Genomic DNA, 26244 nt, shown 5'->3' with positions numbered 1-26244 from the left:
ACAATTTACAGTGACCAATCAACCTAATAACCTGCACGTTTTTAGGATGTGGGAGGAAATTGGAACACCTGGGGCTAAATAATGTGGCCCCCAGGGTAATGTGTAAACTCCACACAGACAGCACTGGTGGCCAGGATGGAACCTGTGGCTGTGAGGCAGCCACCCTACAAGCTGCACGACTGCAGGAGCTATTGCAGAGTTCAGAAGTGAGCAGTATTTCTCAAAGATTACAAAAGCTGTCTTTCAGTTACTTTGGGATGAAAGGTACTCTGTAAGTGCAAGGCTTTTCTTTCCCCAGCTTCTGCAGTGTCAGCACTTGACAAAATGTGAAATGTTGAATGATCTAAGATGGGGGTGGGGGGGATACTGGAATGCTCATTTCTGGGTAACAATAACTGGGCTTCTCCCCTGCCCTGACTTTCTCAGACAGATCATACGTTCCTTGCACAAGGACACGAGTTCCCCGTAGCAGCTGTACACACTGGCCACTCAGCCACATCTGGTGATGGGAGAGGCACATACACCGCAATGGGCTACCATGGTAGCCAGTGGCCTGCATTTCCCATTCATAGAGGTTAAGAATGAAAGGCTGAGGTTAGTGTGCTATCTAAAAAAAGGAGTGCAGGGAAGGGGGGGAGGTGGAGTGACGTTTTCAGAGTCTACATTTTTAAATGCTGGTAAAGGTTATTATTACCACAAACGACCTTTTCTTTCCACTTTGCAGCTGATTTATTTCTGTTAAATTATAGCTTTGAATGTTGAATTTCGCTGACAGCATTTGCTGAAGTTTCGCAGTGACTCAGTGAAGTTGGCATATGTAAAAGTAGTGTAACGAACCTTGATAAAGGTTCTCATTAACCTGGTACTGAGTGATTGACTCATTGGCAGTCACAACCATTACACCAGCACAATTAATGACAGCATGCAATTCTTCTAATGAGGTCATCAGTGCCTTCAAAATAACTCCAAAAACCCAGCCTATTTGAGATTCTGGTGGAGCCGGACTGGCAGGTAATTGGACTATTGAATGTTATTTCTTTTAACACATCAGTATGCTCTAAATTTACTTTTCTTAATGGGTACATGGTATAATGATACATTCTCCAGCGCATTGTACCAGAGTATTGGATCAGGGCCGTGGTGAACAGGAAAAATGGGTGGGAATGGGGTACTTGTTAGTTTAAGGTCCTAGGCTCTGCCTGGTAGGTGAAAGGAATCACAGGGACAAGTAAATGGTGCCTGGTGAGTTGGATTCCCAAACCATCAGTATTTCTGCATCATTATATAATGGACTATTCGAGTTTTACAATTGAACATACAATGGCATGCAGAAGTTTCAATGGTCAAAATTTCTGTTAGTGTGAATATATGAGTAGAAGGTGAACTGATCTCCAAAAGTCATGAAGTTAAAGATGAAACATTCTTTTCAACATTTTAAGCAAGATTAGTACATTATTTTTGTTTTGTACAATTTTAGAGTGAAAAAGGGAAAGGAGCCCCAAACAAAAGTTTGGGCACTCCAAGAGATTTGAGCTCTCAGATAACTTTCACCAAGGTATCAGACCTTAATTAGCTTGTTAGGGCTATGGCTTGTTCACAATCATCATTAGAAAAGGCCAGGTGATGCAAATTTCAAAGCTTTATAAATACCCTAACCCCTCAAACCTTGTTCCAACAATCAGCAGCCATGGGTCCTCCAAACAGCTGCCTAAAATAAATGAAGCCCACAAAGCAGAAGGCTATAAGAAGATAGCAAAGCGTTTTCAGGTAACCATTTCCTCAGTTCGTAATGTCATGAAGGAATGACAGTTAACAGTTGAGGTCTGGAAGACCAAGAAACTTTGAGAGAACTGCTTGTAGGATTGCTCGAAAGACAAATCAAAACCCTCTTTTGACTGCAAAAGACCTTCAGGAAGATTTAGCAGACTCTGGAGTGGTGGTGCACTGTTCTACTGTGCAGCGACACCTGCACAAATATACCTTCATGGAGGAGTCATCAGAAGAAAACATTTCCTGCGCCCTCACCACAAAATTCAGCATCAGAAGTTTGCAAAGGAACATCTAAACAAGCTTGGTGCATTTTGGAAACAAGTCCTGTGGCCCGATGAAGTTAAAATAGATCTTCTTGGCCACAATAAGCAAAGGTATGTTTGGAGAAAAAAGGGTGCAGAATGTCATGAAAAGAACACCTCTCCCACTGTTAAGCACGGGGGTGGATCGATCATGCTTTGGGCTTGTTTTGCAGCCAGTGGCACGGGGAACATTTCACTGGTAGAGAGAAGAATGAATTCAATTAAATACCAGCAAATTCTGGAAGCAAACATCATACCATCTGTAAAAAAGATGAAGATAAAAAAAGGATGGCTTCTACAACAGGATAATGATCCTAAACACACCTCAAAATCCACAATGGACTACCTCAAGAGGCACAAGCTGAAGGTTTTGCCATGGCCCTCACAGTCCCCCGACCTAAACATCAATGAAAATCTATGGATAGACATCAAAAGCGCTGTGTATGCAAGACGGCCCAAGAATCTCACAGAACTAGAAGCCTTTTTCAAGGAAGAATGGGCGAAAATCCCCCAAACAAGAATTGAAAGACTCTGGCTACAGAAAGCATTTACAAGCTGTGATAGTTGCCAAAAGGGGTGTTACTAAGTACTGACCATGCAGGGTGCCCAAACATTTGCTTTGGGCCCTTTTCCTTTTTTGTTATTTTGAAACTGTAAAGGATGGAAATAAAAAAAGTAATCTTGAAATTCCTGAAGTAATCTTAAAGATGACACATTTCTTTAATATTTTAACTTTATGCCTTTTGTAAATCAGGACATCTTTTACTCGCTTAGCTATTCGCAGTAACAGAAATATTGATCGGGGTGCCCAAACTTTTGCATGCCACTGTAAATGGCCTGATAGTGCTCCCATGTTTTATTATCTTAACAGTACAGACCCTTCAACACATAATATTGCTCTTAACTAATTATGATTTGCTGTTCAGTCATTTTAGTTGAGTTTGACCCTTTGTGACCTCATGGGCCAATAGGGTCCAAGGGGTTTTCATGGCAAGTAGATTGTCAGCCCTTTCTTTCGCGCAGATGGGCACCCGGCTCAGTATGAACTCAAGACCATCTGCCTTGAAGTCCTGTGCTGATGCCACTACACCACCAGCTGGCCCAACCAACTAATTAAGATAATGACACCTAATTAAATCAATCCCTTCTGGTCACATGGTCTATATCTCTCCATTCTCTGCACATTCATATGCCACTCTAAGAGCTTCTTAAAGACCTTGCTGTCTCTACTACAACCTATGAAAACATTCTAGGCATCCATCACACTGTGTTTTTAAAAAAGAAATGCCACATAAGTTTCCTTTGAACTTTCAACCTCTTACCTTAAAATGCATGCCATCAGGTGTCAGGTAACTCGACGTTGCATAAAGCATACTGGCTGTCTATGCCTCTCATAATCTTATAAACATTTGTCTCCCTTTGGTCTTCCCTCAGCCTCTGCCATTCTAGAAAAAAACACGTCCCTAGTTTCCCCAAACTCTCCTTTTAGCACACACCCTCTAATCCAAGCAGCATCCTAATAAACCTTTTCTGCGCCCTCCCCAAAGTCCTTGCATCCATACTGTGGAGGCCAAGCCACTGGGTATATTTAATGCAGAGGTTCATAGATTTTTGTTTATTTAAGGCATGAAGGGATACAGGGAGAAGACAGGAGATTGGGGCTGAGAGGGAAAATGGATCAGCCATGGTGAAGCAGATTCAAATGGGCCAAATGACCTATTTTCTTTTCTATATCCTATGGTCTTATGAAAGCGAATGGACAATGAAAGAACATGCAGTCCTCCAGCAACTCGCATAATCTCAGATCATCAATCCCCAACACACCACGGCCAATAAAAACTTCTTGATGCCCTGTCAGGCATTTAGTGCTTGCTCAATATGATAAGATGGACTCTTGACCAGACCGTCTACAACATCATTCTACAACGCCTTGCACTTATTGTCTGCCTGCACTGCATTTTGCAACTGTAACACTTTATTCTGCATTCTGAAATTGTTATTCTTTTATACTACCTCAATGTACTGATGTGGTGACATGATCTGTACAGATGGCATGCAAAACCAAGTTTTGCTATGTACCCAACAATAATAAACCAACTTATAAGCAGCCAACCCTTTCATAGAAAAAGATCCCACATGCAGCAGCATGACATTGATCAGATAATCAGCCATATGTTCTGACAGACAAGCTCTCAAGAAGTTTGGAAAGAACAACCCTGCCCCTCTTCATATTGTCCCCTACACACTTGTCCTCAGGCGAATGTAAAAAAAACCATACCACAGTTCCAAAAAGGAAAAGGGAAGATCTCCCTAGTATCCCTTATCTCCCAATCATCACTGAAACTGCTTACTCCATCTGTATGTGGGAGTCACCATCGACAAATCATCCCACATGCATTCCACATTACAACTTTACTTCAGTAAACTGCTTTGGAATATCTTAAGGTCACAAAAAACATAAAGAGGAATTAAAGCTACACTTTCATTCGTGTTCCTGAAGTGATGCTTGGAGATGTACAGTCATAGAGCTGAAGAATGAATGGAATGCCTGTGGTACAGAAAACCTGGGAGGTGGAAGCAGAGAGAGGGTCAAAGAGAAGTGTGGTAAAAATGGTTTTTAAGAGTGCACAGGATGAGGCAAGGCATGGATAGAATCCAATAAGCAAGGCCAGATAAAATTCAAATGAGATCAGATTAATCTAACCCCATAGTGAGGTAAAATCAAGTTCAAAGCTTAAACTGGCTCAACATCAATATTCTTCCATGGTGTTTCTAACCAACAACAATTACATAACGTTCCCACAGTTTCGCTTATGTCATATTTTTCAGACATGCTTTTCAGTCCGGAATTATAAATTAGATCATTTTTCGAAAGAAAAACCTTCTTCACATTGACCAAGTGCTGAATTCCAAGGCTGAGGTGGAAGTGAATGCCCTTTACGGCAAAGAAGCTTTTTATCAAATTGTTCAGGTAAAAGTGAGATCAATGAGCATCAATAAAGAGAAAAAAAGAGTGATTGAGGTCAAACCTCAAACAGAGGTTGTAGTTGTCTAAGGTCAACCATCATAGCCCCATGGCACTACTGCAAGCATTTCCCTCTGAGCAATGTACTCAATCCAAGCATATTTAGTACCTCGTTAAAAACCTTTCATCCGTCATAAAATCAAACATGAGAAACGTTCAATTCTATTTAGAACTCCTGAGAAGATGAAGCAGCCCCTGCCTGCAATGCTATTTTCTATCCTCTGTTCCTAGACCTACAGTCTATCCATCAAGGAAAAGGGCAACAGGCACAAAGGAACACCATTCCCTGCAGGTTGTCCAACTGCACACTACTTTTACTTGGAAAATATCTCCATTTTTTCATTATCCTTGGGTCCAAATCCTAGGAGTCTTTACCTAACAACAATATGAGTGTGCCTTCACTAGCAGGGAACAATAGTTCAAGAAGACAGCTCAGCATCACCTTCTAGTGGACAATAAAACAATAAAAATACTTCTAACATTACCATATTTAAAGAAAGTTATTCATTGACTACAAAACCATTTAGATATATCCTGGTATTACACAATTCAAAAAATAAATGCAAGCCTTCCTTTCTCATGCATTTTCCTCTTCCTCCTGACATCCAACTGCACTTCATTTGCTGATACTCTGGCCTCTACCATCAGTCTGCACAGTAAATGAACACTGTACTTGTCACTTTCAGTGAAAGGAAAGTCTAACATTTCTTTTAAACCTACTCTATGCCTGCTTAAATTTATGTCATTGTCTTCTTAACATGAAATAATGATGCTATCTATATACCACTTAATGTCATGTACATCTCAATGAAGTTTCCCCTTCAGCTTCATTCCAGTCTACACAGTGATCTTCCTTCATCTTGATTCATTTTTAGCCTAGCTCAGAAGTGAAGATCAAAAGGTGTTTGTAAAGTGAAGGAGGGAGGACAAAGGAAGGTGAGGAGACACAGAAGGCTTGTCGAATGAGAATTCCTCATTGCAGAGAACATGAAGGAAGAGATGTTCGATGTCTTAAATGATTAAGGGCAGTTAAATCTCCAGGGATGGGTACAATCTATCCCAGGAAACTGAGAGAAACAAGGAAAGAGATAGCAGGGGCCCTGATGGAGATTTCTGTTGGCAAACAGTGGAACCTTGGTTAAAGTCTATAGTTGCCTCCGGGTGGCAGATAGGTAGATAGAATGGTTAAGGCAGCATGTGTTGGAACACAGAATATAGAAATTGGAACACAATTGCAAACTTTTCAGAATACTAGTTAGGATGCTGTCAATGAGCAAGCATCCAGGAAGAAGAGAATGTGTTCCTTCCCAGTGGGCATACTTATCAGAGATGCAAACACGAGGAAATCTGCAGATTCTGGAAATTCAAGCAACACACACAAAATGCTGGTGGCCTGCTGCGTCTTATCAGGGATGACCACCTTACCGTACTACATACCTTTTATCTCTTTAACTTGTGGAAACTGAGATCAACAATTATGCTCGGCGACATTATCACCACATCACGCGCTGCTTGTAATTCATTTCACAGCAGATTTCAAAGCAAGTCTTAACTCAGTGGCTCAGTGCCGAAGACAGAAGAGTATCAAAAAAAAATCAGGAGCAGGACACCAGCCTCTGAACTGCTCCTCTAAATATATTGCCGATTCACTTGTATTGCTGGCCAATTGTGACCCCCAGTTTATTGATATTGTGGGCCTCAGCTATAGATACAGTGTTGAACATGAAGGGCAGGTTCCTAAATTTTCTCTTGTAGATCTAGTCGTTGCCTGGTAGTTCTAATTACCAGCCCTTGCCAAAATGCTGTTTTGGTCTTGCTACCTGTAGGCTTAGACTGTTTCATTTGCTGGTATTAGTAACAGTACATTATTGTCACAAGCACCAAGATACAGTGAAAAGCTTGCCTTGTGTGCTGTTCATACAGATTAAGTCGCTACACAATCCATTGAGCTAGAATAAGGTAAAATAATTACAATGCAGAATAAAATGTAAAACCTACCAAAAAAAAAGCAGTGCTGGAATGATAGAGTGCAAGATCATAACAGGATAGATGGTGAGTCCATCTTATCGCACAAGAGATCTGTCAAGAGTCAGTAAACAGTGGGATAGAGGCTGTGCTCGCATGGAATTATACAATCATCAATGACCTTGGACATTTCTGCCCCTGTGATGGAAGGAAGGGCGATGATGAAACAGCTGAAGATGGTTGGGCTCACAGCCCTGTCCTGAGGAATGTCTGGAGTGATGTTCTATGGTTAGAATGACTAGCCCCCAGCCATATTGATTCTCCTTTGTGGAAGGTATCACTCCAACTATTAGAGTAGTTCCACTCTGGTGCTCATTTATCAGGGCTCTTTAATGCCACACTGGGTCAAATGCCATCTTGATGTCAAGGACAGTTGCTTAGCTCAGCTTAGGGACTCTGCTGGTCCATATTCATACTGAGACTGTTGGCCTGCAACTAAGTGATCCTGGGAATCAGTGAGAGTGTTATGGGGAATGAGTAACTCTTGACAGAATATGATTCAGATGAGATTTGTCCTGTTTTTATGAATAGGGCATACCAGAGCAATTTTCCAAGTTGTTGGGTAAACTCCTGAGGCCCTCTGTTGGTTCGGTTTAACCACAGATGTAGTGGCCCAGCTGTCTAGGGGATACGCAAGCAATCCAAAACAGTATGATATGGAGAGCCCATGTAGCAGGCTCCTCCTCTCCGGGTAGCTGATGAATCGAAGGGAATGGCAGAGACTGATGCAGTCTGGTACTAGCAGCATCACAGGAGTTGCCTGTGCGTGTGTAGCAAGATAAAGGGCCTGCTTTGCTGTTGTTCTGATGGTAGAATAATGTCTGTGTGTATGATGACAAATGAGGACCTTCTTGCTTGTGTGTTCTGCAAACATGATGGCACTGGAACGTGAAGCGAGACCTTCAGGCTGTCTCCAGGACAGCGTTAGGCTGTGTTGGCTATTAACATAAACAGTGACTCTCACTGTATGCTTCAATGTACATGAGATAAATAAATGAATCTGAATGTGAGTATCACCTGACAGCTGGGAAAATCACTTGGTCTACTGCTGTCCTTGCTGCACGTAACTCCAGCTAAGGATGACAAGCATTGGCCTTGATAGTGACAATTACAACCCATGAGCAAGTGAATAAACGGAGGTTGGAGACCGAGACAAGAACCCTCGATAGATTCATAGAGCATAAATTACAAAGGGCTAGGATTACGACTTTGGGTAAATCACAGTAGAGATTAGGGGAGTTGGCCAGGTCGACAGAATCCAGTCAGAGGATGAAAGAGAACCAAGAAACCTTCCCGTTATTGGTCTTATCCAGAGTGCCAGAAAAACCAGGGCTTTCAGAGAGCCTAACAATGTGCACTATTGGGATAGTATGGCCCAAGTTCCTCTACAAAAGTAGTCAGTAGTAGAACTACAGGCTGTACCCAGGTTGCAAATGCTCAAATGATAGACACCCATACATATGAACAAGCTCACATATTATTAAATCCAAACGTCTGATATACGTGCATATGTTGGTTCCTAAGAATAGCTATTTCTTCTCTCTCCATTTCTAAGAAATGTTCTTTCTTATCTATTGTTCGTGCTTCTGATGCCATTGAGTACACACTGTGAAGGTACAGTTATGGTAAAGGTTAAGTGGGGGGGGGGGGGGAGATTTTGTACTTTCTGACTGATTAACAAAATCAGTTTATAGACTTCTGTAATATTGAACCTATTTGTTTCCCCGGGGCATGCTGTAAGATCATCCCATGGAGCCATAAAGTCAGGGTTAAAGGGAGGCACTTGCCCAGTCAAATTTTCAGATGGTACCAATGCTGCAAAACAAATTTTGCGATATACGCCAATGGTATTAAACCCAATTCTGAAATTATTATTACAGCTTTTCCCTCTGAAAAGTACATTCCTCAATTCATATAACACTGAACCACCAGCCAGTTCATGAAACACTTAAAAAAAATTTCCAAGATGTCAGGTTTTCTCTGGGATTAATATTTCATAGCACTGTTGAGTTGAGTACAATTCTTCAAATGGCAAGTTTAGTGATGAGTCACTGGGAAAGGAACGGCTTGAGTCAGAGATCACCACAAATCATCTGGATGTGATCATTAACCATGCTTATGTTCATTATGGGGAATTGGACTGTGTTCTAAACATTTCTCTCTCACATAACTGCATAACCACACACTACCATGGAGACTGGGAGGAAAGATAATAATGACCTGGAGTTGGATACACAGCACAAATTTATAGCCCTTCCTTTAAAATTATACAAATTAAATTACTGGAAATGATCTGAAGCTTAGAAATTAAGTATACAGTGAAGGGGTTGAGGAGCAGATGATAAAGTTGAGTTGGAGAGATGGGCACAGGCAAGGAAAACACTATTAAATGCACATAAGTGATGCAAGAACAGAGGGAACATAAAAGAAAAGTATAATTTTAGAGGCGCATATGTGAATCTTTGAAGATGTCCAGACAAGATGACACAACTGCTGAAAAATTCTCAGAAGTGATGTGTGCCTTTGTAAATCAGAGACAATAGTCATGGAATGATATATTCACAGAGCAACACAGCACTCAAACAAGGCCCTTCAGCCCATCTGGCTCATGCTAACCACAATGCCTAGCTACCCTCATCCCACTTGCCTGCAGATGGCCCATATTGTTCCAAACCTTTCTGATCCATCCAAACTACCTTTAGATGTTGTTATGGTACCTGCCTCTAGCATTCCCTCTTGCATATACATAGCACCTTGTGTATAAAGTCGTTACCCAGCAGGTTCCTTTACAAATCTTTCCCCTCTCACCTTAAACCCATGCCCTCTAGTTTGTGATTCCTTTTCAAAGGGAAAAAAAATTGAACGCATTCATCCACACGATTTTTACATAAAATCACCTTCAATCTCCTACACTCCAACAAATAAAGTCCTGTCCTACCCAATTTCTCCCTGTGACAGAGGCCATTGATGTGCTGGCAACATGATTCTGGGAGGGAGTGGAGAAATAGATGCAGTTGAGCATCATGCTTGCAGGCAAAGAGAGCCAAGTCATTTTGTTCCATTCTAAGATCTACAGTATCTCCCTTCAATTTATAAATGCTAATCAACCTTGATGTTCTGAGTTAGGGGTTATCCTTAATGAAGCAATAGCTTTTGCCTAAACTTTCAAGAGCTTAGATGAAATGCAAGCACCCATCAGCCTAAGAAGGCTGGGCATTAAGCAAAGTTTGCGTAAAGACCAATGTGCGCAAAAATCTTGGGCTGTGCAATGTTTTGCAGTGACAACATGTGCGCACTGAATAATTTCTTCAATAAAAATAGTATAAATAAGCCAGTTCTAAAATTTGCAGATAAATCATTGCAAACTCCACGTTGTCAACACTGTCAGCACTGGAAAATGAAATGTGATTGTGAATGATTGTGAAATATACTTAACATGCCAACAATGTAGAGAGTGACAACCTTTTGTATGCCGATAAAATTCCTCTGTGCAGTAGTAGCAAAAAATGCATGTGTGTGCATATGTGCACACCTTAGGGGGAACATTATCTTTGAGGAAGCTTCTGAGTTGGCAGGTGAGCTTTCTTTTGGGTGCCCTGGTTTCCTCCCACATCCCAAAGACATGTGGTTTGGAAATAAATCTGCCACTGTAAATTGCCCCAGTGTGAGGGTGCATGGTTGGATTCTGGGAGAAATAATGGGAACATGGGGGGATAAAATGGAATTGGTGTCCATTTAATATAAGACACAAGATCTAAAACATTACAGTAGAATTAGGCCACTCGGCCATCAAGTCTGCTCTGCGATTACCTCATGGCTGATTATCCCTCTCAACCCAATTCTCCTGCCTGCTCCCCGTAACCTTTGATGCCCTGACTAACCAAAAACTTATCAACCTCTGTTTTAAATGTACACAATGACTTGGCCTTCATGAACCGTCCGCTGCAATGAACTCCACAGATTCTCCATCCTCTGGCTAAATAAATTCCTTCTCACCTGTTCTAAACGGACATCCCTACATTCTGAGGCTGTGCTCTCTTATCCTAGGGTCACCCACTATTGGAAACATCCTGTCCACATCGACTGTCTAGGTCTTTCAATATTCAATAGGTTTCAATGACATCCACCTCCCCATTCTTCTAAACCCCAGTGAATAAAGGCCTAGGGCCTCAAACACTCCTCAAATGTTAGCCCTTTCATTCCTATAATCATTCTCATAAGCATCCTCTGGACTCTCTGTAATGTCAGCACATCAGTTCCTAGACAAGGGCCCAAAACTGCTCATAATAATCGACCAATAGTCTGACCAATGCTTTAAAAAGCCTCAGCATCACATCCTTGCTATATTCCAGTCCTCTTGAAATGAATGCTAACATTGCATTTGCCTTCCTCGCCACTGACTCAAAACTGCATCTCCCAAATCCCCTTTGCACCTCTGATTTTCTTCCCACTGAGAAAATAGTCTACATCTTTATTCCTTCTACCAAAGTGCATAACCATACACCTCCCCACACTATATTCCACTTCTTTGCCCATTTACCCAATCTGTCCAAGCCTTTCTACAGACTCCCTGTTTCTTCAACACTACCTGCCCCCTCACCTATTATATTATCTGCAAACCTGGCTACAAAGCCATCAATTCTGTTGTCAGAAAAGGTTGACACGCAATGTGAAAAGAAGCAGTCCAATACTGATCTCTGTGGAACACCACCTTTTACCAGCAACCAACCAGAGTAGGCCCCATTTACTCAGACTCTTTGTCCCCTGCCAATCTTCTATACATGCTGGTATCTACCCTGTAATACCATGGGCTCTTATCTTGTTAAGTGTCCTCAGGTGGCGCATCTTGTCAAAGACCTTCTGAAAATCCAAGTAAACAACATCCACTGATTCTCCTTTGTCTATCCTGCCAGTTTTGTCTTCAAGGAATTGCAACAGATTTGTCAGGTAAGATTTTCCCTTAAGGAAACTATGCTGACTTTGGCCTACTTTACCATGTGCCTCCAAGTACCCTGATACCTCATCCTTAATAATGGACTCCAACATCTCAGCCACTGAACTCAAATTAACTTGCGTATAATTTCCTTTCTTTTGCCTCCCTCTCTTCTTAAAGTGTGGAGTGATATTTGAAATTTTCTAGTTGTCTGGAACCATTCCAGAATCTAATCATTCTTGAAAAATCATTATTAATGCCTCCACAAACACTTCAGCTACCTCTTTCAGATCCTGGGGTGTACACAATCTGGTGCAGATGACATATCTACTTTCAGACCTTTCAGCTTCCCAAGCATTTTCTCCATAATAATAGCAGCTACACTCACTTCTGCCCCTTGACACTTTTGAACTTCTGGCAGACAGCTTGTGTCTACCACAGTGAAGACTGACGTAAAATAGTTAATAGGTTCATCCGCCATTTCTTTGTCCTCCATTACTGTCTCTACAGCATCATTTTCCAGCAGAGTCCGATATCCACTCTCAACTCTCATTTACACTTTACACTGTATATCTGAAAAAGCTTTTGGTATTTTCTTTAATATTTTTGGCTAACTTACCTTCATGTGTCATCTCTACTCTCCTTATGTTTTAAGTTGCTCTCTGTTGGTTTTAAAATGCTTCCCAGTCCTCTAACTTTCCATGAACTATTGCTATATTTATAAGCCCTCTCCTTTGCTTTTATGTTGTCTTCGACACCCCCCTCCGTCACCCATAGTTGCGACATCCTCCTTTTAGAATACTTCATCTATCCTGTGCCTTTTCAAATTGCCCCCAGAAACTCCAGTCATTGCTATTCTGCTGTCATCCCTGCTGGTATCCCTTCCAAACAACTTTGACCATCTTCTCTCTCATGCCTCTGCGATTCCCTTTACTCCACTGTAATGCTGATCTATCTTCTTCCTCTCAAACTATGATATTAACTCTCATATTATGATCATTGCCTTTATTTAAGTTCCCTAATCAAATCTAGTTCATTGCACAACACCCAAATCAGAATAGCCTTTCCCCTAGTGGGTTCAACCACAAGCTGTTCTGAAAAGCCATCTCGTATGGATTCTATGAATTTCCTCTCTTGGGATCCAGCACCAACATGATTTTCCCAATCTACCTGCATATTGAAACTCCTCTTGACTATTGTAACATTGCTCTTATTACATGCCTTTTCTGTTTCCCATTGAAATTTATATCCCACATCCTGGCTATTGTTTGGAGGCCTGTATATAATGCCCATTAACATTTTTTTATCCTTGCAATTTCTTAACTCTACCCACAAGGATTCAACATCTCCTGATCCTATGTCACCTCTTTCTAAGGATTTGATTTACATTTTAACCAAGGCAGCCACCCCACCCCCCTCTGCCTATCCTTTTAATACAATATTTAACCTTGGGTGTTAAGCTCCCAACAATGATCTCCTTTCAGCTCCTTCTCAGTGATGTCCACAATTTCACACCCACCAATCTCTAACTGCACTACAAGATCATCTGCCCTCTTCTGTATACTGCGTACATTCAAATACAACGCCTTCAGTCCTGTACTCATCTACATATGACTTTAATAAATGAGCACTTGATGGGCACTGCATACTCAGTGGCCTGTTTTTAAGATGCAGTCAGATGCCAGACAGAACAAAATCATTCCTGCCCCAGAACTGCAAGGCTGACAGGTGCTGGAAATGCATGGGAAAAGAACACTCAGCTTCAATCTGCAGAATTATTTCACCCCCCACCCCCCTTCCAGTTCGGCCCTCTTGCTGATTGGCTCAAGAGGTGCCACAGTCTCATCATATCGTTGGTCAAGGGAAAGAACTGCCACACGTTACAACAGCTGTGCACATCTCCTTCAGGGTCCAGCGGACATTTCATGCGCAGAGACAGTCAATAGAACAACACGGCAGGAGCCTTACTGGCTGGCCTTTGCTGTAGCTGACCTGGAAGGGTTTGCTGGGATAGCGCAGAGAAAAGTTTGCCTTAAACACTTTCCTTGTGATCACCACATGCTGTTGGACATTGGCAATGGACGTCCAGTTCATTAGCTCATTGGCAAGACCGACGGTAGAACAGCTGCATGGCCTCAGGTTGTTGCACGGACCACGCCCTGATGCCATGGTGTTAGCTGCTGCAGCCACCCAGGGGAGGTGGTGCCAGGGGTGATGTGGGAGAGAACAGGGGCGCAGTGGACACACAGGATCCATGCTGCCTTGGGGGCTGGTCCCTGCAGGCCGGCTCTCCCATTGTGCTTCTCTCTGGTATTTGCTCACTGGAAGTCAAGCTGGATCGCCTTTACCTGCCGCTGCACTGGTAAGATGAGGAACTGCTATGTGTTTGGTCTTGCAGAAAAATGGCTCCAGGACAAAATCCCATGCACCATCACTCTTCATGCCATGCAACTCAGGGACTTGTGCTATACTGCATTATAACTTTTTTGTGTTTAACTCTGGATCGTTGCTATGTGTGCTGTGTGTGACTGTACGTAATGCGTTTTGCACCTTAGCCCCAGAAGAAGAATGTTTTGTTCAGCTGTACACGTCTGGTGGAATGACAATTAAACTTGAACATCGTGCAGAGAGCCACGATCTCTGATTTAAGCTGCAAGCAATTGATGGGCAGGTATCTTAGAAGTGAAACGTTGAATCTGAAGGGACTGAGATTCGAACTGATTGCATCTGCACAGCACCCAACTTACCCTTCTCTATCCGTTCAGACAGTGCTGAGGGGCTGGCCAGCTCATACTATCGTAATGGAATCCACAATTTATTAATAACCCTACAGAGACTAAAGCAGTCTTATTGTTTTGCAGTTAGGTTGCTTTGACCCACCTCTTGCTTGGATAAAAATAACTCAGTGGTAAAAATAGAGCATTCCCTTCACCAAATTGAATCACAGATTGAAATGCCCTTTTGTGTAAAAGTACAACACACAAACAGGCCCATTTAGTCAATGCTGAACCATTTAAGCTGCCCACTGGCAACGACCTCCAAACCCCTACTATCCATCTACCTATCCAAACTTCTCTTAAACGTTGAAATTGAACATAAACGGATCACTGGTGCTGGCAGCTCGTTCCACACTCCCGTGACCCTCTGAGCGAAGAAGTTCCCGCTCATGTTCCCCTTAAATTTTTCACCTTTCACACTTAGCCTGTGACCTCTAATTGTAGTCTCACCCAACCTCAATGGAAAAAGCCTGCTTGCATTTACCCTATCTATACCCCCTCATAATTTTGTACATCTCTATCAAATCTCCTCTCGATCTTTCTAAGGAATAAAGCCCTAACCTATTCAATCTTACCTTATAAAGCAGGTCCTCCATACCCAGCAACAGCCTTGTAAATTTTCTTTGCATATACTTTCAACCCTATTAACATCTTTCTTGTTCACCATCTTTCAGAACCTTAGCAAGTCCCAAGTCATTTTACTAGCAGTGAATAACTTGTTGTTTGGAGCTGCTGCTGTAATTTAGGAATTGCAAAGCCCTATTTCAACAGAGCGAGATGCCACAGACAACAAAATGATAATATCCAGTTGATCCATTTCCTAGTGATAGTGGCTACATTCATCATTATATGGCAAGTAAATCCCTCAAGACCACAAGGAAGTCAGTGAGGATTCCCAACTGGTCACTTCAATTCCACAGACCACTCCCACTCCGACATGTCTGTCCATGGCCTCCTCTACCGTCAAGATGAGGCCACACGCAGGTCAATGGAGCAATACCTTATCTCCCGCCTAGGTAGCCTCCTACCTGCGGGCATGAACATTCAACTCACTGACCTCCATTGATACCCCTGCCCCCCCTTACCCCCATCCCTATCTATTATTTTAGTCTGGTTCTCTCTCTCTCTTTTTTTTCCCCGCTCACTATAATCTCCCCCCAGCCCTACCTTTCTTTCTCTTTTATTTCCCATAATTCTCCACCTTCCCCATAGCACATTTCCCTCCAGCCTATCACTTCCTAGCTCTCTACTTTATCCCTCCCCCAAACTTATTATCCCCCCCCCCCCGACCATCCCATGTTACTTCACTCCTGATGAAGGGTTTCAGCTTGAAATATCGTCACTACCTCCTCCCATAGACGCTGTCTGGCCTGCTGAGTTCTGCCAGCATTTTGTGTTTTTATTAGAAAAAGGTAGCATACAGTTTTAACAATATTCAAGTCAAGTCACTTTTATTGTCATTTCTACCATAAGTGCTAGTACAGTACATAGCAAAAATGAGACAACGTTTATCAGGACCGTGGTGTTACATGACACAGTACAAAAACTAGACTGAACTACGTAAAAAACAACACAGAGAAAACTACACTAGACTACAGACCTACCCAGGACTGCGTGAAGTGCACAAAACAGTGCATGCATTACAATAAATAATAAACTGGACAATAGGGCAGGTATTCTCTTGAACTGAAAAAGTGATTTAATAGAGGTGACCACAATATGAGGTCAAGTTCAAATGAGATGTGCAGAGCAAATTTTTTCTTCAAATATAAAGAGTGGTGGGTGACTGAAATGCCTTGCCAGGGGTGGTGGTGAAGGCAGGTACATCAGAGGTGCTTCAGAGGCTCTTAGTGGAACATGAATGTGTAGAAAATGGAGGACTATGGACATTGTGTAGACAGAAGGGATTACCGTAGTTTAGTCAGATATTCAATTTCTAGTATAGTTTGTAATTTTAATTCAAAATAATCTTGATTGTACACAAGGCTCTGAATAATCAAGCTTCCCTGTATATTTTTGGAGTGTCTGGCCCTAACATCCCGCCCCATGACCTTAGATCCATGAATGCTGGTTTGTTCAGTGCTCCAAGAGCCAGGCATTGAGCTGGTGATGCAGCCTTTTGCTCTTGTGCACCAAGGATCTGGAATACACTACCGACTGGGATACACCAGGCTAATACAACGGAACATTTCAAAACACTTCTAAAAACCCTTTTTTTAAAAAAAAATTGGCCCTCTTATTGTATTGTCTAATGCCTGTTGGTGTTGATTACATTCATATAATTTGGTATACTTGACTACATCATATTCCATATAATGTTTGTCTTCTGATTTTTACTTTTATCTTGCATTTTATGACAACATTGAATTACCTTTATCATCTATGTGAGGTACTTTCAGCCTACATCTTGATGCATGAAAGGTGCTATATAAATACATTTATTAGTATTATTACTATTAATTAGCACACCATAGAGTCACAGAAAACTACAACACAGAAACAGGCCCATTGGCCCATTTAGTCTGTGCCAAACCATTTAAACTGCCTACTCCCATCGACCTGTTCCAGGACCATAGCCCCCCCATACTCCTACCATCCACGTACTGAGCCAAACTTCTCTTAAATGTTGAAATCAACTCATTTAACACTTTTATGACCCTTGAAGTGAAGAAGTTTCCCCTCATGTTTCCCTTAAACATTTCACCCTGCATGGGCCAAAGGGCTTAATCCTGTGCTGTACTGAGTTCTAGTGTTTTAATTCATCAAACACAAAAGGCTGTGACCTCAAGCAATCACTGGATATGTAACGGATCTGATTAGAAGTTTATGCTCACAGTATTAAAATGAGGACATACAGTCTATAAGACCATAAACGTAGGAGCAGAATTAGGCCAATTGGCCCGTCCAGTCTGCTCTACCATTCAATCATGGCTGATCCTTTTTCCCCTCCTCAGCCCTCCGTGGACTTCCCCCCGTAATCTTTGATGTCACGTCCAATCAACAACCTATCAAGCTCTGCCTTAAGGACACTCAGTGACCTGCCATGATTAGAGCACTGGCTGATTGGTAGGAAACGGTGAGCGAGAATAAAAGGATCTTTTTTTTGTTGGCTGCCAGTGACTCGTGGTGCTCCGCAGGGGTCAGCATTGGGACCATTTCTTTTTATGCTGTATATCAATGATTCAGTTGATGGAATAGATGGCTTCGTCGCCAAGTTTGTAGATGATACAAAGATTTGGTGGAGGGGCAGGTAGTGTTGAGGAAACCGGTGGGCTGCAGAAGGACTTAGATTAGGAGAATGGTGAAGAAAGTGGTAAATGAAATACAATGTTGGCAAGTGCATAGTTGTGCCCTTTGGTAGTAAAAATAAATATGTGGACTATTTTTTAAATGGGGAGCAAATCCAAAAATCAGAGATGCCAAGGGACTTGGGAGTCCTTATGCAGTATATCATGAAGGTTCACTTGCAGGTAGAGTCCGTGGTGTGGAAGGCCTCCACAGCTGGCTGTGGTAATAAATTCCACAAATTCACGACCATCTGACTAAAGAAATTTCTCCACATCTATTTAAAATGTATTCCCCTCTATCCTGAGGCTGTGCCCTCTTGCCCGAGACTCCCCCACCACGGGAAACACCCTTTCCACATCTACTCTGTTCAGACTTTTCAACATTTGCAAGGTTTCAATGAGATCCCTCCTCATCCCTCTAAATTCCAGCAAGTACAGACCCAGAACTATCAAATATTCCTCAATAACTGTTTCATTCCCTGAATCATCCTTGTGAACATCCTCTGAAACCCATGCCAGCATGATTTCTAAGATGAGGAGCACAAAACTTCACTATATTCAACCTGAGGCCTTACCAGTGCCTTATAAAGCCTCAGCATCACATCTCTGCTTTTGTATTTTAGACTTCTTGAAAGGAATGCTAACATGGCATTTGCCTTCCTCACCACCAACTCCACCTGCAAGTTAACCTTTAGGGCATTCTGCATAAGGACTCCCAACTCCCTGGCGTCTCAGATATTTGGATTTTCTCCCCACTTAGAAAATTGTCTGCACATTTATTTCTGCCACCAGAGTGCATGACAATGCATTTCCCAACATTGTATTTCATTTTCACTCTCTTACCCATTCTCTTAATCTGTCTAAATCCTTCTGCAGCCTTCCTATTTCCTCAACATCACTTGCCCCTCCATCAATCTTGCTATCATCTGCAAGCTTGGCAACAAAGCCATCTATTTCATCATCTAAATCATGGATATTCAGCATAAAAAGTCCCAGCACTGACCCAGCAGTGACCACGAGTGAAGGATACTTTCTCACTTGCTGCCTGCTACCAATCAGCCAATGCTCTAACTGTAACTTTCCTATAATACCATGAGCTTGTAAATCAGTAATCAGGCTCAAAGGCCTTCTGAAAGTCCAAATATCCCCTGCATCCCCTTTATCTATCCTACTTCTAATTTCCTCTGGAATCCCAACAGATTCATCAGGCAAGACTTTCCATCAAGTACTGTGACAAATGACAAACTGCTCTAAAAAGCCATCTTGTAGGCATTCAACAAATTCACTCTCAAGATCTACTACCAACCTGATTTTCCCAATTGATCTGCATCCTGAAATCTCCTATGACAATCATAGCATTGCCCTTTTGACATGCCTTTAATATATACTGTTGTAATCTGCGGTCCACATTCCAGCTATTGTTTGGAGGCATGTATATTACGGCCATCAGCATCCCTTTACCCTTGCAGTTGCTTAACTCAACCCACAAGGACTCAGTATCTTTCGATCCTATGTCACATCTTCCACTAATTTGATGTCATTCTTTATCACCAGCGCCATGGAGAAATACAATACAGAAAGAGGCTTTTCAGCCCATCAAGTTTTGCTGACCTATTTTTGACACTATAATCCTACTTTTAGCCATTTTATCCTCTCCACATTCTTATCAACTCTCCATCCCCCCCAAGAGTCTATCATACTTGCATGCCAGGGGTAATGTCCAATCTACCAACCCCTGTCTTTGTGATGTGGGAGGAAACCAGAGCACCTAGAGGGAACTCTCAAGAGTCACAGGGAGAACTTACAATTTCCAGAGATCAGGATTGAACCTAGTTTTCTGGCCCTGTGAGGCAGCAACACTACAAGTTGCTGCTCAAAACTTCAATAAAATACTCCATAATATCAGAAGTCATCTGAAATCTCCCCATTCTTCATGCAGGACAGTATCTAAGGTCAGCATCAAGCCTAAACCACTGGAACTGAGAGGCAGTCAACTTACTAGCTGAGTTACTGTGCTTCCCACAGTGTTTCATGTGTTCAATGCTAACTCAGGATTCAGAAATACATTTTACTTCAAATGAAACAAAAAATAGAAAATGGGAGGGGGGGAGAAAAGCCAGCTGAACAGGATCCAATTTCAGCTCAGGCGCAACGCAGGATGACTTATAGCTTGCTGTGTTAAAAACACCTGAGGGCGTTTTCTTCTCCTTCACCTGTGCCTTGTGAGGTAGCCACACAGCATCAGTTGCAGTCTTGAACTTTGCAAAGAGGTCAGGTAACTCAATCCCATAAGAAAAACAAAATAGGTAATAACAGTAAATTCCAGCTCCAGCCTTTGAACACGAGTCCTGGTTTTAAGACCTGCTTAAAGCTCACCTGCTCAATGAAGTAAAAATGTTGACTTTTAACCTTGGACCTGAAATACTGCTTTTCTTCATTTTCAAGTCTTGGAAACTAATTAACTAAATGGAGAGAAAGTGAAAGAGAGGGTGAAATAAATCATTTTCAGGAGTCCTGTTTCAAATGACAAAAAGAACTGCCCTTTTGAATTGTTCTCTGCTTGGGCTGTAAACCACACTAAAGATCCCATTAATTTTCTGCTTCCTGTTTCTCTGTTGAGGATTTAGCCTGAAGGCTCCAACTCATTTGGTAATCTGACATCCTCTGCTGCCCTGAGATTGTGTTTAAATTGGCAAATGAATGATGGTTTATGGACAGCCACTCAGGCTATGATCCAGGTGCATTTAAAGTCCTGCTTTCTTCTGGACTGTTTTATCAATTCAAAGAGACAGGTAAACATCAGTCAGCCCCAAACATCAAACCTGGGCTCCATACCCCAATGTTTATACGTCTCCACTAATCTACTGCTAAAATAACTGGGGGCTTGATTTATCTGCCTTCAAATGCTCTTCCACGCATCTCTCAGAATTCAAATTAAAATGCTCCGTGCCTTCAATTATCCAATCACCCCTCACTTTGGAGTGACGTTACCATGACAATACCTTTCACGGTGCCACACCTCCCTTCCATCCCCCACAAGAAACAAAAGGAAATGTTAAACCAACCTCCTCAGGAGCTTGATTTTCCTATTTATTACTCATGTCTGGTGGAGATCAGTCATGTCAGACTTGGCCATTAGGGGCCAATTTAAGGGATTTATCCAGACACTGCTGAATGAGGAACCTCCAGCTACTTCTCAGTACCCAATATCTGCCTCAGGTTTCAGCAACTTGCATCTTCGGCCAAGTACTTTGCACAGCCATGAATGAACATTTGTGTAATTGTTCTGGAGTCACTGGAATTACTAGCATAGCTGGTAAGCCCCTCCCATACTAAATGTCTATGTATGCTCAGCTGACTTCTTCACAGTTAAAAATTAACCACATTGGTAGGGTCAGACAAGCTGGATCTGGTTAGGAGCAGCTAGGATCCTCTCCTTAACTATAACTCCTCACACCAGTCTACATTGTCCAACTGATCAAATTCTTTGTGCCCCTATCAGATCACAAAGGTGTGCAGAATTATCTATTTTGGAGCCTCTCAACTGGGCAATGGAAGATTCCTTAGCAAACTTTGGTGGGGCTTTCATGATATCCGTTAAAATCAACCAAAGGGAGAATTTATAAAAATCCTTATAGACAACTAGGGGAAAGGACTCTGAACTGCCCTGCATTAAAACAGGATGAGCCGAAATTTCACCCCAATATGACTAAGATCTAACTCACAGACTCTGGAGCCCACCAGTAACTCCACTTCCAAGTCACTGACTCATTTTCTTCATGGCATCTGTGTTTAATACTGTGCAGACCACTCGTACTACACCCAGAAATAAACTTGCAAACATTTTCCAGCACCAGCAGTAAGGTTGCCTGTTTCCATTGACGAAATGTCACATAATTCCAGATATTCTTCCACTGCTGAAACCCTCATATGCCCATTTTGTTGCCTGTATGCTTGCTTGTCTATTGCAGTCCACTCTTATCCAACCTCACACCTTCACATTCAACAAAACTCTGCTGTCCTACCAACTCATATCACCCATTGCTTGTATACATTAGCTTCTGTTTGAGCAACATATCAGTTATATGCAAAAATCAACCAATCTAGTAAACCACCAAAATATTGGACTTCCTCCAATTTCATAAACATTTAGATAGCTATATAGGACTAGCTTAGTTAACAACTTGGTTGCCATTGATGAGTTGGACTAAAGGGCATGTTTCCCTTGCTGTATGGTGCTAATTCTGATGTCTGGTCTTATTTTGATTGTAATTTCTCCACTAATAGCAAACACGTCTGCAGCTGCCAAAGGTTTAGCTTTTAAATTCTCTTAAACACTCCTGCTTCTCTTCCCTTTCTTGCTTTAAGGTTGCCTCACCTCTCACCCAAATCTACTCCAATATCCTCACGCACAAAACCAACAGCCCTCCCCACTGCTGAGGTGCTGCCCTCTTCTCTCTGCTACCATCAGATAAGTGGTCTCTTCCCACAAAATTCAGGAACAGCTGCTTTCCCACACTGCCAGGTTCTTGAACACGGAGGGCCATACACTTGTCTCTGATTGTGCAAAACAGGACTTAGTCAAGAAGTTTTATCCCCCCCCCCCTTCACTATTAATATAACTTGTATATAATTTGTTGTCTCAACCTACATCAACCTTGTGATGCTGCTACAAGTTTTGCCTTGTATTTATACCTCATCATACTTGAGGATATGACAATAAACTTAACATGACAATATGATTTGCAAAGGAATTCAAGTGGGAAGTGTGAACAAACAACAAGGTTAAGGAAACAAAATTGAAACTAATGTTAAAGCTTGTTATAAGTCAATGTTTTACCCATCCCTTACCCAACTACTGGCTCCAGGCAAAACAAGAACATGAAATCAGTAGAGGTTGTAACAAAGCACACAGACTATTTCTGGGGAGAAAAGTCACATGTGACCAGTGTCAACAGCTTCAGTGAACCGACCAGACACTGACACCATTGAAGTCACACCAGAGCTGTAAGTTAATTATAGGCTCGTGACATTAGTGGGTCAGAGGTGCTTAGTCTCACAAGACTGCACTGTCCATTCTCCATCAATGGAGCCCATTCTCTCTGAATGCCGAGGCAGGAAACTCACTTCATCTGCTTTCATAACAAAGAGTGAAAGCATGCAATTGTCATGTTGCAAAGTCTAGAAGCATCTGTGGGAGCAGGATCCACTGCTGGGGTATCAGTTGGGAAATATACCATGATGTGCAGTGGGTCAACTTGATAACCAGGGTGAACAGGATAGGTAGGCATGAGGGAGTGGTCCAAGGAGAGAGCTCTAACCACCCACAAAATTACCCAAGGCAAACAAGAGTAGGACATTTACAGTTAAAGGTTGGGCCCTGGAGAGTATGATGAACAGAAGGATGTTGGAGCCCAAGTCCATAAGTCAATGAAGGTGACAACACTGATGGAATGGGTGGTGAAGAAGGAACATGAACGAGATTCCTGCTGCCTTCAGATGTGGAATGGAAATCCAAAGTGGGATATCAGGTAACATCTTTATTAAATATTAGTTAGGCCACACTTGATGTATTGTGTGTGGTTACGATTACCACATTACAAGGATGAGATTTTGCAAGTGGACTGGAGGGATCCTTTCTGTGCTGAATAACCCTCACAAGAACCACACCAAATAACAGAGGATGGCAAATCAGAAACTGAGGCCTATACTCACAAGCGTTATCCTGCACATGCAGGCAGCGTACAGCACAGAGCTAGGGCTGTGGCTGGTTCTGCTTTTGCTCATCTTCACTAACCTGCAGGCAGAACTTCTGCACGCTGGATAGCTCACCAGCTCGGTTCAGTGACAAGTTCTGAAGCACTCTGAATTAGAGTGCTTCGGTCCTTCAATATGGGGAAAGCTTGAGAATTCTGCTAAATGGTGTGTACCAACACCCAATGTGCATAAACACAAATACATACGCAAACATGCACATACAAACACACACATTCATATACATGCACATAAATTGCATGTGCATGCACACACACACGTTCATTCACACATTAGAGGAGTAAACTCATTGACTTGGTTTCAGCAGAGAGCTACTTAAAAATGACCTGTCTCCCCTTTCTGACAATAATCAAATGAACGGTTTTAAGTTGCACCCTGGAAGTGTGTAGTAGTGTGATTGTGATAGCCTGGTTGCGGTCTCTGTGTGTGTCCCTATGTGTATGTGTGAGCAAGCCCTCAGAATCAGAGCCTTCTGGTGGAAATGCCATCCCAGCAACATGAGCACCTAATGCAGTTTTATACTTCCATATGCTCTATTGGGGGTACATCATCCTCAAAGCAAAATAACTTATTTTCAGCTGAATACAATATAGAAGCTGTGCTGACATCTTGGCCAATTTCCAACTTCAGTGCTCAGTATCACATCGTTCTCGAAAATCAATGTAAAAACAACACTACTGGAAATTTACAAAATAAAAAGAGCTGGAAACACTCAGAAGGGCAGGCAGCACCTGACGAGGGAAAAACAGAGGATCAGGTCTTTGATCTTTTTGAAGCACTGTAAAAGCAGGAAAATAAGTTTCAGAGATATGGAGGGGCCCAGAGAACAGAGGGAATGCTGGTGATACGGTGTAAATCAATGCCAAGGTGTCACACTTGGTTTCCCTCTTTTACAGTCCTGACAAGTTCACTGAGCATTGACCAAAAATGTTCACTGCTTCCCACTCATTATGCTTTGTGGATCTAACCTTGGACAAATAAGCCTGCAATTTCCCCCCAACTTCGTTCATAACCTTCACTCATCACCTTCATGTGCCCCAAGGCCTTTAAATATTCTTTGCTCAGCTCAGGACCCACCTAGGCAGAAAAGAGCACAGGAGACCTCATGACTACTGGAATGTTTAGGACCAGGAGGCAGCAAGCTCAAACCCGTTTAGTAATGTTCTTAGTTATCATGTGCCATGGGGCCATCATATGTCATCATGCCCTTCAGCCAAATGAATCCTTGTGAACATCAAGCATCCATTTTTTACACCAGTCCTACACTAACCCTTTTTAAAAAATATATACATGGATGAAAGGCTGGTAGAACCTAATAACTGGCAAAAGATGGCCAGTCACAGGACAAAATCAAAACAACAAAAAAAAACAAGTCCAAAAATTCATGAAGATGGCAATGGAGGTAAAGAACCAGCATTTGAATACTGGTTTTCATTAGTTGGGACATTGAATACAAAATTAGGGAGGTTATGCTCCAATTTTTTTGAAACATTTTTCCAGACTTTAGCAAGAGTACCATTGACCAGAACCGCACGCACACTATAGGAAGGATTTGTTAGCACAATAGAGAATGCAGAGGAGATTCAGTAGGACATTGCCTGAGATAGAGCATTTTAGTTGAGGAGAATCTGAAGTGGCTAGGTCTGTTTTCCTTGGAGCCGACAAGGTTAAGAAAAGAACATGATTAAGATATACAAAATTATGAGTAGACAGAGGGCAAATTGAAATCTTTTCCCCTCATCACAACAGAAATGGACTGGAGGACACAGAGGTGCGACCGCAGGAATTGAGTGGTTGGTGCCTGCAATGCACTGCACTGCCAGCAAGGGTATTGGACGCAGACAATGACAGCTGAGTAGATGAGCACTTGGATCACCCTCACATTAAAGGGCCAAGTGCTGGAAGAAGGGACTAAAATGGATGGGGCCAACTGGTCAGCATGAATGCGATAGGCTGAATGGCCAGTTGGTATGACTCTGACGTAAGTGTGGAGCAGGTGTGTGGAGGGATGTGGGAAACGGAGGAGAACTGGGGGAAAGGATGGAGTCCATTTCAGCTCTGACATTTCTGTCTGACTTTATGATTAACAGTGAGAACAAGGTTTGCCTTTGGTTTACCTTTGCTTCCCTTCTCAACTGCAGTGACTCACTGTTAGTTCTTTGCCAATGAAAGGGAATTGCAGTTGAGAGTGCATTAGGAGAGATTTAAATGTCAGCTCTCACACTCACACACTAATGACTAACATGTGAAGAAGGCACTCAACGAATAAGCTCCTGAAGTGCAGTGGAGAAGTGGGTACTGCCATTTTACTCTTTGAACCAAATGAGAGATGACATCTGGTTGACAATCA

At 42.2% G+C, this 26244-nt stretch overlaps 1 protein-coding gene across 1 annotated transcript in view; it reads right to left on the bottom strand.

Moving 5' to 3' along the window:
* Positions 1-26244, bottom strand: part of gpc1b (glypican 1b) — a 201080-nt gene that overhangs the window by 142696 nt on the left and 32140 nt on the right. The window lies entirely within an intron of this gene.

This window comes from Hypanus sabinus, chromosome 2 (genome assembly GCF_030144855.1).
Source record: "Hypanus sabinus isolate sHypSab1 chromosome 2, sHypSab1.hap1, whole genome shotgun sequence".
NCBI lineage: Eukaryota > Metazoa > Chordata > Chondrichthyes > Myliobatiformes > Dasyatidae > Hypanus > Hypanus sabinus.
The sequence above is the reverse complement of the archived record's forward strand: the minus strand, read 5'-3'. Positions and strand labels throughout refer to the sequence as shown.